Consider the following 20487-nt stretch of genomic DNA (forward strand, 5'->3'; position numbering starts at 1 on the left):
GGCTTTCAGTTTTTCCCCACTGAGGATGATGGTGGCTATGGGTTTGTCATATGTGGCCTTTATTATGTTGAGGTACATTCATCCTATACCTATTTTCTTGAGAATTTTTATCATAAATGGATGTTGGATCTTGTCGAATGCTTTCTCTGTGTCTATTGAGATGATCATGTGGTTTTTGTTTCTCATTTTGTTAATGTGGTGTATCATGTTGATTGACTTGTGGAAGTTGAACCATCCCTATGTCTTCAGTATAAATCCCACTTAATTATGGTGTATGATCTTTTTAATGTATTGCTGTATTCGGTTTGCCAATATTTTGTTGAAGATTTTTGCATCTATGTTCATCAGTGATATTGGCCTGTAGTTTTCCTTCTTTGTGTTGTCCTTGTCTGGTTTTGGGATCGGGGTGATGTTGGCTTCATAGAATGTGTTAGGAAGTGCTCCTTCTTCCTTAATTTTCCGGAATAGTTTGAGAAGGATAGGTATTAAATCTTCTTCGAATGTTTGGTAGAATTCTCCAGAGAAGCCGTCTGGTCCTGCGCTGTCATTTTTGGAGATTTTTTTTATTACTGTTTCAATCTCTTTACTTGTGATTGGTCTATTCAGAGTCTCTAATTCTTCCTGATTCAGTTTTGGGAGGGTGTAAGAGTCTAAGAACTTATCCATTTCTTCTAGGTTGTCCAATTTGTGGGCATATAGTTTTTCCTAGTATTCTCTTATAATCTTTCGTATTTCTGTGGTATCCATTGTGATTTCTCCTCTTTCACTTCTAATTTATTCGAATCTTCTCTTTTTTTTTTTCTTAGTGATCCTGGCTAACGGTTTGTCAATTTTTTTATTTTCTCAAAGAACAGCTCTTTGTTTCATTGATCCTTTCTATTGTCACCTTTGTTTCAGCATGGGGGTGTTTTGAGAGAAAGAAAAACATTCTCATTATGCAGAGATTTACAATTGCATCTTCAAAATAAAAATGACAATATCTGGCTTTTTACAGTAGAGAAATAATTTATAAATAAATGTAGGTATTGTAAAAAATTGTTAACTCTTTGGATTATAGATTACTATAGCAGTCTTTATTAAGGATTGACTATAAAAAATTTCTTTCATGAAATCTGAGGTTCCAGTGGTCACCTGAATCTGAAGAAAAGCTAAGTCTATTTGCAGATGACATGCTATACATGACAGCACTAGGAAAAACCTAAAGAACCAATTTTTAAAAAAAAATGAAGCAATGAAAGAATTTAGTAACATAGCAAGATATAAAATTAACATGCATAAGTCAATAGCCTTCATATAATAACTGCTTAGAAGATACAACAGAAGGAAAATCTTTTTAAAAAATCAACAGAAATATAAAATGATTCATAATAATCTTAACAAGAACTGTTCAAAATCACTTAAATTTACAGAAAAGTATTTTAAACTTATAGAAAAGTTGTAAAAGTAGCACATTTATCTTTTTCCCAGCCCCTTGCAATGTTAATATTATTGCTTAACTATAATACAATTATCAGAACCAGGAAATTAGCACTGGTACAATATTATTAGCTAAAGACTATTCAAATCTCCTCAGATTTCCCACTGATGTCCTTTTATGGTTCCAGATTCTCATTCAGACTCCTACATTGTATTTAGTTTTTATTTCCCCTTTGTTTCTGGCAGTCTGTTATAGTTCCCAAGTCTTTGTCTTTCACAATCTTGACATCTTTGAAGAGTACTGGTCAGCTATTTTACTGAATATATCTCAATTTGGGTTTGTCTGGTGTTTTCCTATGATTGGACTGAGGTTATGCACTTTTTACAATAGACAGAAATAGTCTTGTGTCCTCGGTGTACCATATTATCAAGTTCTTGATGTCAACATCTTATTTTTGATGATATTGACCTTGATCACCTGGCTTTCTCCACTATAAAGTTTCTGCCAGCTGTAGAAAAAGACTCTTCCTGTGAAGTTTTTATCTTTCCCCCCGAACTCAATGCACATCTTGGAGGAGAGTCTTGTTCTTCTCAAATGTTCACTTACAGGTTTTAGCATCCATCAGTGGATCTTGTAAATGGTGTTGAGCAACTCTATAACAATTTGGAAAAATACAAAAATTGAGGAAGAAAATACCAAAAAACCTTAGAAAAATGGGTAAAACCATGATAAACAATTCACATAAAAGTATAAAAATGTCCTATCTTTAAATAGAGTAAGAGAAATGCAAATTAACTCTCTGATATACTATTTATCGCTCATCATATTGGCCAAAAAGTCAAAAGCTTCACATTACTCTGTTGATGAGGTTCTGTGGAAATAACCTTTTTCAAATTACTGACAGTGAAAATTTCAAGGTGTTATAACATCTGTGAGTCATAGTTACATCACACGGTAGACTTTGTGATGTAAAAAGTCTACTTTTCACAGATGCAAAGTCACAAAGAAGATTTTGCAGCTGTAAAATTAGATTGAAGTAATTATTTGCAAGATTCATTAAGTATAAGAATAACATAATGAAGGGCAAAAGATTAAATATAGCGTGTTATGTTTCATGTAAAGAAGAGAGAGAAATGAAAACAAACTAAAATGTATCTATCTGTATCTAGAAGGCATAGGGAGGATAAACCAGAAAGCAATAAAATCCGTTGCTTTCTGAGGGCCCCAAGGAGAGCAGCCTTCAGGTATGGGGGAAGAAATGGCACCACTTTGGGTATACTTTGTTACAGAAAAATGCTAGGTACTTTTGATATTATAAAATTTTATCCTTTAGGGTTTTTTACCTTAGCTTTTTGATGCTTGAAAGTATGTTCATATTCTACATATTAAAAAAACAGTAAACCATAAAGGGTGTTGGCAAGTAACTAAGACTGAATGCCAACGCAAACAGGTGAAACAAGCAGCATTTCAGAAGCTAAAGAAATGTAAATCGTTAGTGCGAGTAACTTAAACACAGTATTTTCACTACATTCTGTAAGTCCGGAGAGAAAAATAAAACAGAAGCGCAAACAAGTCATGAACTCTTTTTCACGGTTTGGTTTTGCACAGTGATATGAAAGTAGCAGTTCTGAAACTATTTTATGTGAGATTAAGCAAATAAAAAATGATATCCACATTGTTGGAAACCAGAGATTTCATTATAAAAAAAAGGAAATAGGAAGAAAGAAGGTAGTTAAAGAATAACCCTGAAAAATTTGGATTGGAACTGGAAAGTCAATATGAACTCATGATTTCTAATGTCATATATGCATTTCTAACTCTTCCTGCGTACAAAGAAAAGTAGAGTATTGAAGTAAAAAAAAAAGAAAAGCTAAGAGTCAAAACACCTATGGTCTCATTTTTGCCATTTACTAGTTCTTTAACTATGAGTAAGCCAATAACTTCTCAGAGCTTTATTTTGTCATCTGTAAAACTGGAAGTCACAAATCTTTGAAAACACATGGCTATTCCAAAGCAATAACATGTAATGGTGATCTTTCTGTAGAGACATAAGTCCATACTGTTATAAAATAAAGAGATTAAGTCGAAGGAGACTGTCTGTTCTAAAGCTTTTTACTAGAGTTTGTCCTCTGGCCACAGGCCCCTCCTTCTAATAAATTGAGGTGTGGGCAATGATCAATCAGAAACATACATCATCACTGGTGCACCAGAGGAGTCCACCAAAACTGATACCACAGAAGCACGTTGTTTAAAATCTTACCACTCTCAGTACAGAACGGCAAATAAAACAAGCCTTGGGAAAATCCCTATCAGTTTCAAAATAACGTTCTTAAATTTTTTGCCTATTTTCCTACCGTTATGGACTGAATGCGTCTCCTCAAAATTCATATTTTGAATCTCTAACTCCCAACGTGATGGTATTAGGAGGTGGACTTTGGGGGATAATTAGGTTTAGATGAGGTCATGAGGGTGAGGCTTCATGATGGGATTAGTGCCCTTAACAGAAGAGGGCAGGGAGCTTAGTTCTCTTTGGCGTGGAAGGGTATATCCAGAAGGCAGCCATCTGCAAGCCAAGAAGAGAGTCCTCGCCAGACCTCACCCATGCTGGCTTCCTGATCTCGGACTTCCAGCCTCCAGAACTGTGAGAAATAAACTTCTGTTATTTAAGCCACTCAGTCTATGGTATTTTGTTATCGCAGCCTGAGCTGACCAAAACTCCTACTAAAGAACTCATACGCAGTTTCTTTTATCTGCATTTCTCACAAATTTGAAATAATGTCTTAAACATATTATTTGCACTTTATAAAATCACGTTTGAATAGCTTGATTGAAATGATTAGCCATATAAAAATAACTGTCTCTTTAACTAATTTTTAAACCATAGGGTTTTTTAAAATAATTCTGTCTTTATGTTCCCACAGGTACAATTGAAAATATCTCTTCCATTATATAAGTCAAAAATAATGAGATCTCTTGACGAATTAGTGGCACTTGGGAAATTTTACAATCTATTAAGTCAAAAGATCTTGTGTGTAAGTGAAATTGATTCTCTTTGAAATAGTAATGTCTATTTGAACCTGCACTTATAAAATACTGATATAGTGCTTCCTCCACGAAAGGAACTGTTCTTTTATTCCAGAAATCAACCATATGCTACTACTCTGGATCTCCTGTGGCTTTTGAGACATGACTTCTCACCCAGTGTCTTAGCAAACCGCCTTTTCAGTGCGTGTTAAATCAATCACGGGAGAAATATTGTGATGACCATGGTAGTCACTATATAACCTCCACATGTAGAAAGTGAAATTCCACTTTATTATCACAATTCTTCTAACACTGAGGTGTCAAGTTTTGGGTTTTTTTTTAATAACTTCTTTTTACTGGAGATACCACCTATAGTTAAGATTGAGGCCAGTGTGTGTTTTAGCGAAAAGTAAAGAGAGGAGTGTACGTGTGCATGTGCCCACATGTGTATTTCTTAGAGTAGATATGTTATATTTAGGATAAATCATTTTGAAACATTTAGAATAATAACACTTTATTGATCATAAACTCCTACTAGATGAAAAAAATGGTGCAAATAAACACTTATTTCATGATATCCAATTGCAGTAAGCTAAAAAATATTTGAATATATATTGATTGTCACTATATTATGAAGGAAATCCATTCTTATGAATGGGAATGTCTCAAAGGATTTTTGTTTGACCATATAGCTATTGAGAGAATTTTCCTGACATCTCATATTCTATTTCTTTTTTATTCTCAAGTTTAGAGAGAAGTTCCCTATTACACCAAATGCATATGGCCAGGGAAATGACAAGGCCATGCAGGAGAAGGCAGGCTTGTTTTCCAGAGATATTACACCAGTGAGACTCTGAAACTAGAACCATCATAAGAAAGGATGAAACCTGGGGCTGAAAGAGGGTTTTATGAGAAAATCTGCATCTTGAAACATGGGACCACGAGGGCTTCCTCTGCCTTGATCTCTGAAATTAGATAAGGTCATGGCCTTTACCCAGGCAGGGGCCTGTATCCACGAACTGATTTAGACATATAAAGGCCTAGACTGCTTACCCCCAAGTCAAGATGAGTCCGAAAGCAATCTCAATCTCCAGGTTCAGACTACTAATTGTCAACCAAAAAGAGTCTCTGAAACACAGTGGGCCTGGATGGAGAACTTTAAAAGTTTCTCTCCCACCACAGTTCCAGGAGAGTTTAGGTTGAAAATCAGGCCCAGAATCTTTTATTTTTATGTCCTCTTTAAAAAGGAATGCTTAATCCAAAGTCATAAAGATATTTTCTTATGTTTTTATTTTTCTAGAAGCTTTATTGTTTACCTATCACATTTAGGTCTATGATCCATTTAAAATCAATGTGTAAGAGGTACAGATTCTGGGTTCATTTCTGTTCATATGGATATCCTATTTGACTAGTACTGAAGAAATCATTGAATCACCACTTCACTGTACTGTGTTTTATTTACGTTTATTAAAAAATGTTAAACACATCTATAAGCCAGGTATTAGCATTTTTTGTCCAAATAAGCAAGCTTTGGATCACGAGGGGAAGAAGGCACATAGCCAGTAAGGAGAAAAGGAATCGCTCCAAGATCTTTGGACTACCAAATCCATATTTTCCTACCTTGACTGATTTCTGTGGTACTCTAGTATTACCTCAAAAACACAGATATATTTGTTAAATTAATAACTAAATGAGGAGCATGCTGTAGATATAAGGAATTTTCTACATGATCTGAAAAGAAACAGTGTCTCTGAGAACTCGTTTCTGTTGTGGAATGGGAGCATGCCTTGGAATGGTGTATGTCAGAAGTGTGTGCGTGTGTGTGCATATGTGTATGTCTTAAAGGATAATGGTGATACACATTTCAAGATAGAGTGAGGAGATTCTCTTGAGATTAAAGTGGCATTTCAGTAGTAAATTTTTTATAGAAATAGAAGCATAGTCTTAGATGAAAGGAAAGTAAAAGTAGGGGTAAGATTATCTTAGTTATATGATCGTACTTATATATTATTGAAGAACGACCAATAGTGGATAGGAAAAGGATAACGTTCTTTTCACTGCAGCACAAACACACAGAAAAATAAAGTCTAGTTAATACATCATTTGGGAATGTAGCCACGATGCAGCAAAAACCAGAGGGAGTCTTTTATGCGGAACTTAATGGAGATTACAAAAATATTTGTTAAAAATGCTTGAACGTGCATTGAGAACCAACAGTCACTGTACGTATTTCACTAACCAATAAAATTTTGTAATAGCAAGAGTTTTTTAAAGAGCCCTATCACTTCAGTTTCATCGTGTTCACATGTCAGCCTTCAGGTTCTCTTTACGTTGATGGGACTCTGCACCCAGAGAGGCTAAGGAATCTACTCTGGATCCTCAGCTATTGCTGATCTTCATCCCTGGCTCACTTTGTTCTTGTTTCAAAAACTGTAGCAGCGTTTTCCTGACATCTCTTAGTGTTTGCAGACTTTTCATATTGTGAATTAAACTGATTTTTCAAAATTCACCTCAAGAAACAAGTTTTTAGCCCATTGATTTTCTATATTCTTCACTAATGTGGTGTTCCTGCTTGATGTGTTAACCCCAAAAACCACATGGTCAGTTTTTGTGGCCCAGTAGCATCTTTCTCGCCGAGAATCTGACTCTGCATCTCGCGCTGTTGGCAATACCAGCATTTTCTCTGCTGTAATGATCAGAGGTAATATTCCACTCTCTCTCTCAGAAAGAACCCCTTCTGATTGGAGTCTAAGCTGAAAGTGTATTCTCTGTTGTACAACTGAACAGTACTTTCTGCATAACACTTTATTTGTTATGAGACTCAGGTATATATTTGATGTTAATTAATGTTTATTGGTCAGTAGATAGATTTCAGAATTTATAAGATTTAACTTGTTTTTATATTTTCAACTCTCTCATCTCAATAATACTAATAATAGCAACAGTAATAAAAAAAAAATGTGTTCTTCGTAATGTCTCCAAGTGCAATGGGATATGTATTTCCAAAGTTTTATATTATTAAACCAACGCTCAGGGACAGTCATGATCATGTTGCAACCTCATTTCAATGCTTTGGTTTCTTTATTGTCACCTTCTCTGAAGAACCCTAAGCACTAAAGTAGAAACAACCAGATAGCTAAGGGTATATTGAAGAAAGGTACTTTGGGCTAACAGAGTTGTGGCTACCCAGTGGGCTTGTAAAACATACACTCAGGTAATAATGTCAGCATTCAAGGAAATGAAAGTGTCATGGAGAATATGAAGGCAAATGGATGTCAGCTGGCGTGTAATACTGATGGGAAAATTAAAAGAGAAAAGACCAATTCAAAGGAGAATAAACCTAAGTGATCCAAATAAAAATCCAATTAAAGAAATGCTTACTAGAGATAAAATGTGCTCCATAGAAAGATAACTACACTTCCTGTTGGTTCTGGAAAAAAATGCTAATTGCTAATGCTTACAACTTGGGGCCAGTGACTAGATGGAACTTCCTGAATAAACACACACATAAAGAAAAATAACTTACTGCATCACATCAAGAAAGTTATCCAAAGTATGTGTTTACCTTTCAAAGTACTTAGAATTATGATATGTTCTCCTAATAACTCCAGATAATAGTTAAAATCAATATAGAACTAAGAAAAGGACATAAAGTCATTCCTTACATACCAAGTCACTCAAAATTAGGCCAGGTCAGTTTCTTTCTTTCTTTCTTTTTTAAGATTGGCCCTGAGCTAACATCTGTTGCCAATCTTCTTCTTTTTTGTTTTTCTCCCCAAAGCTCCAGTACGCAGTTGTATATCCTACTTGCAGGTCATTCTAGTTCTTCCATGTGGGTCGCCACCACAGCATGGCTTGATGAGCAGTGCATAGGTCTGTGCCCAGGATGTGAACTGGTGAACCCAGGCCACTGAAGTGGAGTGCAAGAACTTAACCACTCAGCCATGGGGCTGGCTCCCTCTTTCCTTTGTTCTTCAATGTGGTAAAGTATATTTGACCTCTATATGTAATTACAATCTGAAAATTCAAATTTGACTTTAGTTCAAACTGTCTAAAAACATGTATCTAGATCTTGCCATATTTAAACATTTTTTTAGACCAAAATGAAAGACAATTGAAGAGAAATTAGGGAGACATAGGATAAAGGAAAGTTGTTTGGCTTGAGATCCTCTGAAAAGATGTGGTGCAGATGTATCTCTATAGATATGTAGAAATTTCCTTTTCTAAGAAGCGAAAAGGAAAGAGTCAGAAGAAAAGGGTATTTTCTAGGGAGTAATCAGGTTCAAAAATGACACGTGACATAGAAGAATGTTTTCTGAGATTAAAATGCCTGTCTATGAAGGAGTATTTGTTATCCAGGGAGCCAGAACTAGGCAAAGCTCTAGTGACAGTCACATTTCCAGAAATTGAGCTTTCATATATACTTACGTCCAGAGTAGACGTTTTCTTCTTGTGTGATTTTGTAGTTAGAAATAAAAGAAGCCATGCTATATGAGATTATAGCTAATTAGAATGTAGGGGAGAACAGGGAGAAATTCCTCAATCTTTTTCTATTCTACTAACGCAGTTTCCAACATCATGAGGTCTGGGTAAGAATTCCTATAATTGACCAACACTGGGGTTCATATCGTTATATAAATAAAAAATATCCAAAAATGATGAGAAAGAAAATAGTATGTGAAGAGGAAGATACTATAACAAATGGCTGAAATCTAGTGTTCACCTTCCCAATTACTTTCATTTGAAAATGGGTCACTAAAGCATTAAGGTGCACCTGCGGCTGTGGCTTTCCTTGCTCCCCTCCCCAACATACCTGTAAGGCTCTTACTTCTCATATACAGGTTAGCCTCTTCTCCAGACTTTAGTTCAGAAAGTCATTGAGAAATAAATGAAAGCTAGAAAGGACAATTTATTTTAATCCTCTCATGTTACAATCGAGGAAACTTGAGTTCCACATAGCATATGTAACCAGCAGAAAATTAACGGCCAAACCTATACTAGAATATTGAATTTTTGCAAACATGTTGCCTTTTGTATACCTTTGCTTTTAAAATGTGTATAAATGGTTCTCAGCTCATTATTATCACCTTATTTTTTCTGTCTCTCAATTTTAACAATCCTTACGTATTTATTCATGACAAACAATTGCTTGGGGCTTTCTACATGGTTAGAAAATAATGATAAATCAGGTCTATAATTAATCAGACTTTCTCTTTATTCATTGAAAAACAAAAATTTTAATGGTACCTAGTAATCTACTAGTGAAACTTTCAAGTTTTAGTTCACTTAAGATTTAACGCATACATGCACAGCATTAGAAATTGAAACAGTAGGGTTTCTAAAGGTCAAATGCAGTGTTTAAAGAACTTTGAATTTCCTTCCATACATTTTCATACATCGTGTGTATCTATGCTAATTGATTCTCAACAGTTTTTATTTATGCTAGGAACAATGACCTGGATATATGGAATAGCAAAATATCTGTATTGAATTGTGAAGTGTGGTTAAGAATATGGGCTCTGGAGACTCTTAATGGCTGTGAGATCTTGGATGGGTTAACTTAACCTCTTAGTTTTCTCATTTGAAAAATGGGAAAATAGTTCCTCTCTTGTCAGGTTGTTATAAGCATTAGAAATCTTTACACAGACGATGCACTGAGCATGGTGGCAAGCACAATAAACTCTACAAAGTTGTTTGCTATTGATATTATTATTACCATTAATATGTTTTTAGGCTTTAAGACTGATAGTCCAGACTTATTACAGGTTATATTTTACAGTCTTACATTTGTTTTCCAATTTTCTCTGACTGTTGTTATATTATTTTGCTATATTATATTCATATTATAAGTAATTTTATACTCCATTTGGAATATGTAGATTATACATAAAAATGAAATAAATCCCCCAAGAACAAAAATACAGAAAACAGTGGGTCAGAGCTTAGCATGGCACCTTGCACATGCAAAAGTGACCATGCTCAACTGGCGACATGGACTTTGGTCTAAAATATGTCAAGGCATATCACCAAAACTCTACAATAATATTATCTAAATACACACAAGTAGGCATTAAATACACAGGAATCCTTTTTGCAAATCTTAGTTCTTTCCTGGATATTTAGGAATCTATACTAAGGGCAAACAAAATTTCTTATACTACTGCATTAAAACAAGACAAATGTCCATAGTGAAAGGAGCAATTTACTTTGGGTGGGGAGGTAAAAAAAAAGGACAATTCTTAAATTTTACTATTGTCTCTCTTATTCATTTTATTCTATATTTTAGTTTAATTGTTGGCTTTAATGTACACTTAAATATGGTGAAAAGTAATTGGTTCAACTTGTATAATCTTAAAAATAAATTTATGGGACTTCATCAGACTAAAGAGCTTCTTCAAGGCAAGAGAAAACAGGATTGAAACTAAAAAACAGCCCACTAATTGGGAAAAATATTTACAAGTTACTTATCTGACAAAGGGTTAATCTCCATAATATATAAAGAACTCACACAGCTCAACAACAAAAAATCAAACAACCCGATCAAAAAATGGGCAGGGGACATGAACAGACATTTCTCCAAAGAAGATATAAGGATGGCCAATAGACACATGAAAAGTTGTTCATCATCGCTAATCATCAGGGAAATGCAAATCAAAACTACACTAAGATATCACCTTACACCTGTTAGAATGGCAAAAATATCCAAAACTAAGAGTGACAAATGTTGGAGAGGTTGTGGATAAAAAGGAACCCTCATACACTGTGGGTGGGAATGCAAACTGGTGCAGCCACTATCGAAAACAGTATAGAGATTTCTCAAAAAGTTAAAAATAGAAATACCTTATGACCCAGCCATCCCACTACTGGGTATCTGTCCTAAGAACCTGAAATCAGCAATTCCAAGAGTCCCATGCACCCCTATGTTCATCGCAGCATAGAAGACATGGAACCAACCTAAGTGCCTATCGACTGATGATTGGATAAAGAAGATATGGTATATATATACAATGGAATACTACTCAGCCATAAAAAAGGACAAAATCATCCTATTCACAACAACATGGATGGACCTTGAGGGTATTATGTTAAGTGAAATAAGCCAGACAGAGAAAGATGAACTCTGTATGACTCCACTCATAGGTGGAAGTTAACATATAGACAAGGAGAACTGATCGGGGGTTACCAGGGGAAAGGGGTGGATGGCAGGAGGGCACAAAGGGTGAAGTGGTGTACCCACAACATGACTAACAATAATGTACAACTGAAATTTCACAGGGTTGTTAACTATCATAATCTTTATAAAAATAATAAATAAATAAATTTAAACATATGAACTAACGAGTGGTGTAACTAAAAGGATAAACCAGAACATTTTCCATCATGTGGAAGATTCTAAAACAACCATTTTAGTAAATAAGTCAAGCAGACAAAAAATAAAACACTAAAAATCATATACAAGTTGATAAACATAATTAATAAGCTTGATTTACCAGACACAGGTAGAAATATGTGCAACAATCATATAACATATTTTTCTTAAGCACACCAAAATATTTTTATCAAAGTTACATGCACTAAGGTATAAAGCAAATTCTAAAGAATTAGTATAACAGGGACCATGGACTAGGATCATGAGACAATTCAGTTCCATATCAATAACAATGACAACAAAACTAAAATTGTCCTGTAAAAGCTTGCAATAAATTCAACACCCCTTAATAACAGAAAAAAAATGCCCATAAAATTAAACAAAAGGGAGTATCCAACTAAGGAAGCCAACCAATAAGCAACAGAAGAGAAAAAAACTAATGGCAAAATGTTAAAAACATTCTATTGAACGTCAGGAACAAGACAAGTATGCTTATTATATAAATATATAAATAATATATATACTCCATTACAAATATATTACTTATTGTATTGGAGTCCTAGCCATGACAAAAAAAGTCAAAACACAAAAACAAGATATCTAAGTATTGGAAAAGAAGAAATATAACTCTGATTATTTACAGTGATATGGTTGCTTACATAGAAAATCCTAAATATTCTACAAATAAAGTATCAGAATTAATATGAGAGTTTAAAATGAGACAAGTTATATAAAAATTGGCTGTATTTCTATAGAGAAGCAACAAAGAGAAAATATTTAAGTGAAATACAGAATGTAAATAGCATAACATTGTGAAATCATCTAGGAATAAGAATAACGCTTAAGAAATGGTGTAAGATATATTTAAAGATCATTATAGAACTATATTGAAACCCATGCTCAAGACCTAAATGAAGGAGAGAAACACACCATATTCATGGCTATCATAAGTAGGTCAGTTTATTTCAAATTGATTTATAAATAAAATGTGATTTAATTAAAATTCTGACATTAGTTGTCTGGGACTTGTTCAGACTGATATAAAATTTATGTGGTAAAGCAAAGGGCTCAGAATATACAAAATATTCATGAAGAATGGCATATGGGAGAGACTTGCCTGCTGGATATGAAGGCTTGGTATAATGCTATAGTAATGCAGAGTAGATGCTATTGATGTAAGGATTAAAAGAGAGAAACTGAACAGAGGAGTGAGCATAGAAATATTTCTGCATAGTATGAATACTTCATTTGTCACACAGGTGGTATTGCAGTTCAGTGAGAAAAAGATATAGTTTTCTTTAAATAGTGCTCTGATAACTGACTATACTTATTAAAAATAAACAAACAAAATATTGCACACCATAAACAAAAATTCAATTTCAGGTAAATTAAACACTTCCATGTGGAAAAAGAAAAAATATTCAGGAATTTTATTTAGCAATGTACTTAAGGTCCTAGGAAATGCCTGGACATAATTGATGCTCAAGAAATTACCTGAATAAATATGGGACTATATGAAACCAGAGTAAAGAATGATTTTATAAAACACTTGTGTCTATAATAAACCATAAAGAAAATGATTGATAAATTCTGATAAAGTAAAAATTTCTGTTCATCAAAAGACATCATTAAGGGCCCAGCCTGGTGGTGTAGTGGTTAAATTTACGTGCTCTGTTTTGGTGCCAAAGGGCTTCACAGGTTCTGATCCCGGCTGGGGATCTACACACCACTCATCAAGCCATGCTGTGGCAGAGTCCCACAGATAAAATAGAGGAAGATTGGCATAGATGTTAGTTCAGGGACAATCTTCCTCAAGCAAAAAGAGGAGGATTGGCAATGGATGTTAGCTCAGAGCCAATCTTCCTTACTTACCAAAAAAACAAACAAAAAAGAAACCATTAAAAAGTATAAAAACAGGGGCTGGCCCTGTGGCCGAGTGGTTAAGTTCGCACGCTCCGCTGCAGGCAGCCCAGTGTTTCATTGGTCCGAATCCTGGGCGTGGACATGGCACTGCTCATCAAACCACGCTGAGGCAGCGTCCCACATGCCACAACTAGAAGGACCCACAAGGAAGAATATACAACTATGTACTGGGGGGCTTTGGGGAGAAAAAGGAAAAAATAAAATCTTTAAAAAAAAAGTAAAAATACATAAACTACAAACTGAGAGAAGATATTTGCATTGAATATAAATTAAAATATTAGTATTTTGAATATATAATAAACACAAATCAATAAGAAAATGACAAACAATTCAATTAGAATAAACAAAAGACATGAAGGGGCATTCTTGTGCAGAGACAATAGAAATCACTAGTAAACATACAAACAGCATGTAAGGCAATTGTATTAGTAATATTTTATTTTTTTAAGCAGTAGGTGGAAGCATGGGTGTTTAAATTATCAATCATATTTCATTTATCTTCCATATAAACATCTAATGTAGATAGGTATAATTTTTTGCAGTCTGAGATATAATGAAAAAAATAAAATTAACAATGAAAAGCAATGTCTGGGTAGGAACTCTTTAAAAAGATAATAATTATGAGTTAATAATAACATTAAAAACAATGATAGCTGGGGGGGGATGTGGCCCGGAATACTGGGAGGATTGGGCCCGGGCAGCTGCAGGCAGGTGCTGGCGATGAGACCTCGCCTTGCTGCTCGCCTGTAGCGGAGCCTACACGCGACGGCAGCTCGGCTCTCTGGCTCATTCTCGTCGTGGTGGGACAGGCGGGTCAAGGCGACCGCGCCTATGACATCTACTCACGGCTGCGTCATGGATGTGATTAATGACAGCGTCACCAGCCTAGTTACCGTGCTGCTGCCGTTCCTGCATTTGGAGAACGATAAGAAGCCCATCTACATGCACATCAACAGCCCTGGCAGCGTGGTGACGTCGGGCCTGGCCATCTACCCCTCGATGCAGTACATCCTGAGCCCCACCTGCACGTGGTGCCTGGGCCAGGCCGCCAGCATGGACTCCCTCTTTCGCTGCCTGGACCCTGCGCATGCTCCACTCGCTCTCCAACTCACGCACCTTGATCCGCCAGACCTCTGGGGGCGCCCTGGGCCAAGCCACGAACATCGGCATCCAGGCAGAGGAGATCATGGGACCGAAGAAGCAGCTCTACAACACCTAGGCCAAGCACACCAAGCAGAGCCAGTAGGTCACTGAGTCGGCCGTGGAGAGGGACTGCTCCATGAGCCCCTTGGAGGCCTAGAGTTGGGCATCTTAGGGTTCTGGTATACCCACCCCAGAACGGCAAGGACGAGCTTGAGCTGGTACAGAGGGAGCCCGTGGTGGGGGGCAGCCCCGGAACCTACCCCAGCAAGCACCTGAGAGTCAGACCTCAGCTATTGGACGAAAGGGGAGGGGCCAGGGGCCCGCCGGACGCTGCCGCTGCAGCCCTGCTCACCCCTCACTGCTGAGCCTGGAGGAGCCCTTTGAGGAACTCTGGATTTGGGGGTGCCTCTGAGGGCGGGTATCCTAGCTGAGACACTGTGCTTTTAAATTAAATCTTCGTAGTCTTTGCAAAAAAAAAAAAAAAAAAAAAATAGCTAAAATTTGAATGCTTCTTATTTATCTGACATTTGCCTGATAAATTTATATATATTTTACATAATTTTTGCATAATTATCACATATGTGTTAATAGGTCACATCCTCTGTCTAATAAAATGAAGATTTTAATAGGTAGACTCTGTCAAACAATGGACATAATTTAAGGAATAAGAAATATACCTTGCTCCAACTTTTTGGAATCAAGATAGAAAAACACAAATAAAAATGGCTGGTGGTGCACATTACCTCAGTGAATTTCAAGGGCATTTTCTCACACAAATAAATTCTCTCAATTCTGCAGAGCGGAAGTACTAAAAACAATCATTCATTCTTCCCTTCAATATCGGACATCTGCTAAGGGCCAGAATCTGTTCGAACACATAACAAGCTCTCCAGGAGTTTACATTTAATTACAACGAGCGGATTTCATTTTTTCACTGTTACCAAGATATTATTCTCCATCGCATATTCCCTTCTATAATAAATTTTGTTGGGACCAATTTTAGACATTGCACAACCGTTCCAAGAAGCAAAACTGCAGGCACAAAAGAATTAGGTCAAAAGATCTGCTTTACTACAGCTCGTTTGCTTAACCAGAGCTCCCGATACCACAGCACTTTTTCCCATCCACGGCCCTGGAAATTCACTCAGGATTCTTTCTGCGCCATGTCACAAACAACAGTTGTTCAGTCAATCCCCTTCTCTAGTCTTTCTGTAGTAGCTTCTGCCTATGTCACACGGCCATGTTTTTTTGTTTAAATCACATTTTGGTCTAGATGATTGACCATTTTTTTACCCTGTTGAATACTGTATAGTTTATAATTTTGGCATTTAAAATGCTTCTCCTTAGGAACCCTATCAACCAGCAGGGTGAATTTGAGCCACATGTGCATACAATGTGGTGGATATCAAGGTCTGTCGCAGGGAAGGTTGGATTCATTTTTTCTGCCTATCGACACCACTTGCAGCTCGTCTGAGCTAGTATCGCCATTTCTGAACCCCTGCAAGCTAGAAATGCTGAACAATTTATCTGCGCTCTGTGTTGATGCAGCAGATGGCTAGCTGGTTGCTTTTGCTCAGAAGAAATAAGTGGAAGCAGCACACTGAATGGTCTATAAATAAACAGTACATTAGCACCCTTTTTTCAAGTACTGTATGGAGACTTTTTATTCTAATATGGAAGTAGATCCTGTCACAGGTTTTCTGTTATGAATGCAAATTTAAGTCATAGTCATGGTAAAAATAAGATGATTAGGACAAGAACTCATTGCCTGCTCTTTCCTCTTTAGCACTAAGCTGCTCTGTGTCTTTGTTAGACGAATGAGAGACCTGCTCAGCTGGAAGGAATGAACCTCACTAGGTTACTTTGTTAATTTCTCTGACTAGAACAATCCAGTCCCTTGGAAGAAATAACAGGTGTTGTTCTCACGTGTTGACAAATGTCCATGATAATCTGTTATAATGACTCAGTGGCCTCGGGTCAATGTTTAAACTTCCCAGAATGATTAAAGACTTTTGTATGAAATACTATGGTGGGAGGGGGCACAAACGATCAGGAATGCAGACAGTAAATTATAACCATAAATGCTTCCTTGAAATAAGATTTTTTGAGTCTCTTGAGGAATTACAACAGCAGCTAAACTGTTCACTGAACTGATTTAAGACTTACAGCAAACCTTCTCCCCCCAAAAATTGTTTGTCACTAATTCTGATAATGGTGACAGGTGTTGAGAAAACCTCTTATAGGCATGTGGTACCCACATTTTCCACATGGTTATACTACTTTAGATTGCACTTATATTTAGAACTGCTTCCTAAGCAGAGTTTAATGCTCAAGTTATAGACAATATTCATAGGTACAGATAGATATTAGCACCTGTGTGTGTGAATGTGTGTGTTCTCTGCATTTGCAATGGGTCTTTTAGAAAAGTTCTAAAATGTAAAATTGCAAGCTAATGAATGAAAAGTAAAAATGAGTAAGCTGGTGGCAATAGTGATCACATTTGTAAAGAAGGCAAATACTTTTGAAATAATGTGAAATTGTAAGGTTTATTTGAAAGATAGTGACCTGTGCCATCATTAGTGTGTCAGCCTGTGATTTGGCCAAGCAGGAAATCTACCACTAGTTAAGTTTTAGAATAAATTGTAAATTAATATTTTTGGAGAAAAAAGAGAAAAAAACACAACAGACATGAGAATTAGTGTGATTACTCCTCAGTGATTTTTTTTTGTTCACAAAGCTCATCTTGATTTTATGTATTTTCTTGCTGATATGAATCATGGTAGATGGAGGAAAATTTCTCAGTGGAGAATGATTCTGATAGGTATAGTGCAAGAAAATCAAGATTTGGCCTCATTAATAATGTGCCAGTGTAAGTAGCAATTGTCAAGAGCCTTCATCGGTGAAGGTGATGACCCAAACTTGTTGGGAACTGATACATAATAAAACTTTCCATAATGCAAGTGAAAAAAGTGAGCATTGGAGCTTCCCATAACAAAGAAGGAAACCAGGCATTTGTGGGTGGGAGAGCTATATCTGACAGTGTTATTATTTAATTTACACATCTATTCCATGTATTTCTCCATGTTCCACACCCCAGGACATTTGCACATTCTCTTCTTTTTGCCTCCAATACTCTCCTCTACCTGCACCAGTTTACTCATCTCATAGACTTCACCAAAACAGTTGCAGATCATTGTATTCTCCATGCTAGTTGCATATTGAAGTCTTTGTACAGATATGTTTGAATTAATAATTACATTCTAATTACTGGGGACCAAAAATAATCCAGATAGGATCCCTGCCTTGAGAAGCTTAGAGAATGAGACACTTGAAGTGAACTTCCACTAAGGATTGCTTTCTTAGATTGAAACAGTCTTCTTTTGTACACAGATTTTTGGTTTGTGAGTCTGATAAAAGCATTTAAAAGGATTCTTCATGTACAGGACACCCTCCTGGGTGTAGAAGAAAGAGAAGCTAGACTATTTTCCCAGCCAATGTCATTACAGTATCTCCAGTGGAACCTCATCTGGAAGGAAGAAACAGGATGAGAGCTGCCACAGCATCTTGTACAATCTCCCCATGAGTGGGAAGGAGGGCCGCCCCAGGATATGGCGCCTCTGCCTGCCCTTCAGCAAAGCTCAGCTATTGGATTCTAGGATCCTTTTAGTAGCACTCAGACCCGTCCTATTAATTCCTCATGTTTTACAGAATGGAAATTAAATAAAATTAACCCATGATAAAGAATAAAAAATGAGGGGAGAAAGGATAAAATTTTGCAATCAAAGTCTACCACTCATTTTTCTAGGAAAAACATTGTAATGTTAGCAGAATTCTAGATAGCAAAAATCCCATTTCTGTCTGTTCACTATGAACAAGAAAGAATTAAATGGTGATAATAAATAAATTTGAAATAAATATTTCAAAGAAAGAATATCAAAATTAATTTCAATTTTAAAATCCCATTTCCTTATATGTCAATTGTAGATAATTGTTGATATATGAATATTAATCTATATGTCAATAAATAAAATTATAATGAAAGTGCTTTGGTAAAAAATCACAAAATGAAAATTTTTAAATGTGAGTCATTATTAGTATGGTAATTAAATACAGACTCTGAAGTCAGATTGCCTGGTTTAAATCTTGGCTCTGCCACTTACTGTATGAACTTTGGGGGTGTTACTTAATTGCTGTATGCCTCAGTTTCCTAATCTGTAAAAATGGGAAACTATTAAATGAGCTGATTGGTGAAAATTGTTTTAAAGAATATTTGCCCTCATTAAAGGTAAGCTATCATTATTATTAAAATATGTAAATTATCTCTATTATTATTATTAACCACAGGATAGTAAAACAGCAGTCGGAATAACACTATCTGATTCTCCATTGTATTTCATTTCCTGGCTATTCTTAAAATCGTTTAATGTTACTCTGCCTTCTGGATAATGTTTATCTTCCTGAGTAGGCCATGCAAAGAATCTCATGATCTTGCTGCAACTTGCAGTTTTCAAATGACCCAGTCACGATCTTTCTTGCTCCAGGTCTTTGCTCACCTTTTTTTCTGTCCTTGATGTCCTTTTGCTCACCATTCTTAGCCCCCTCCTCTATCTCCACCAAGAACCCCCTGTAGCACTTTTGTTTGCTTTTGTAGCCAAATAGTCTTTAATACTGTGAAATGTCCAACATGTAATTAAAATAAAATCTCAGCTATCTAAATATATGTATTTATCAAAGATTTACTCTTATTCAACTTTTTGGTTGCATGTTTCTTTTTCCATATTTTAAGTGAAAAGTTGAGTCAAAGTTTACAATTTTTTTTGGGGGGGGGGACAGTTGTAATAGATCAAATATTGTAACGCTCAATAAATGCCTGACAAATCAGGTTAACAGAACTTAATATAAATAAATAAATATATATATACATACACACATGTACGTACATATATATATACAAGGGGCTTTTAAATTTTTAAGCAAAGGTAAACTTTTGCCTTAGGACATAGTTCATGCTGGTCTCTGTGCCTCTTGAGTTGATGCATTATTTTGGTGCAGTGTAAGAGTTTATTTCATCCTGAGTTACCCTGTAGCATATTCTTAACCCTATCCTAACATTATATTGAAATCATCTCTTTGTGAGGCTGGCTCTTCCACTAGAATGTAAGAAGTTTGAGGGTAAGGATTATGTTTTCTTTTTCCCTCTTATGCCTTCTGAACCTAGCCCAATAACTTCACATTTTAAGTGTTCAATATATTTAATAAATGAATAATTAAGGTTTTCAACTGATAGAAGCACACTGCAAATAAAGTTTGTCATCTTTTTTGAGAGAGACACTCTCCATTATGTCTAGACCACTGGTTCTCAGGCATGGGTGCGCATTAGAACTTCCAGAAAGCATTTTAAAAAATACCAATGCTCAGGGCCCAGTATTTTAATCATCCGAATCCCTGAGAGGTGGTGCCCAGACATGCACATCTTTAAAGGTCCCGGGTAATTCTGTTGAAACACCTTAATCGAGAACTCCGGTCTAGAACAACAGATTTTCAGTATGCCATTCACAAGAATATTTGTAAACAAGTCTAAAATCCTCTAATCTGAATCCTTACCTCTAGT

The 20487-nt window shown here is 35.9% G+C and overlaps 1 pseudogene; it reads left to right on the top strand.

The window, feature by feature from the left end:
- The window catches only part of LOC103555101 (ATP-dependent Clp protease proteolytic subunit, mitochondrial pseudogene), a 60589-nt pseudogene extending 45348 nt beyond the window's left edge, over positions 1–15241 (top strand).
- Positions 15242–20487: the final 5246 nt, after the last annotated feature.

The sequence above is a fragment of the Equus przewalskii genome, chromosome 2, assembly GCF_037783145.1.
Source record: "Equus przewalskii isolate Varuska chromosome 2, EquPr2, whole genome shotgun sequence".
Lineage (NCBI taxonomy): Eukaryota > Metazoa > Chordata > Mammalia > Perissodactyla > Equidae > Equus > Equus przewalskii.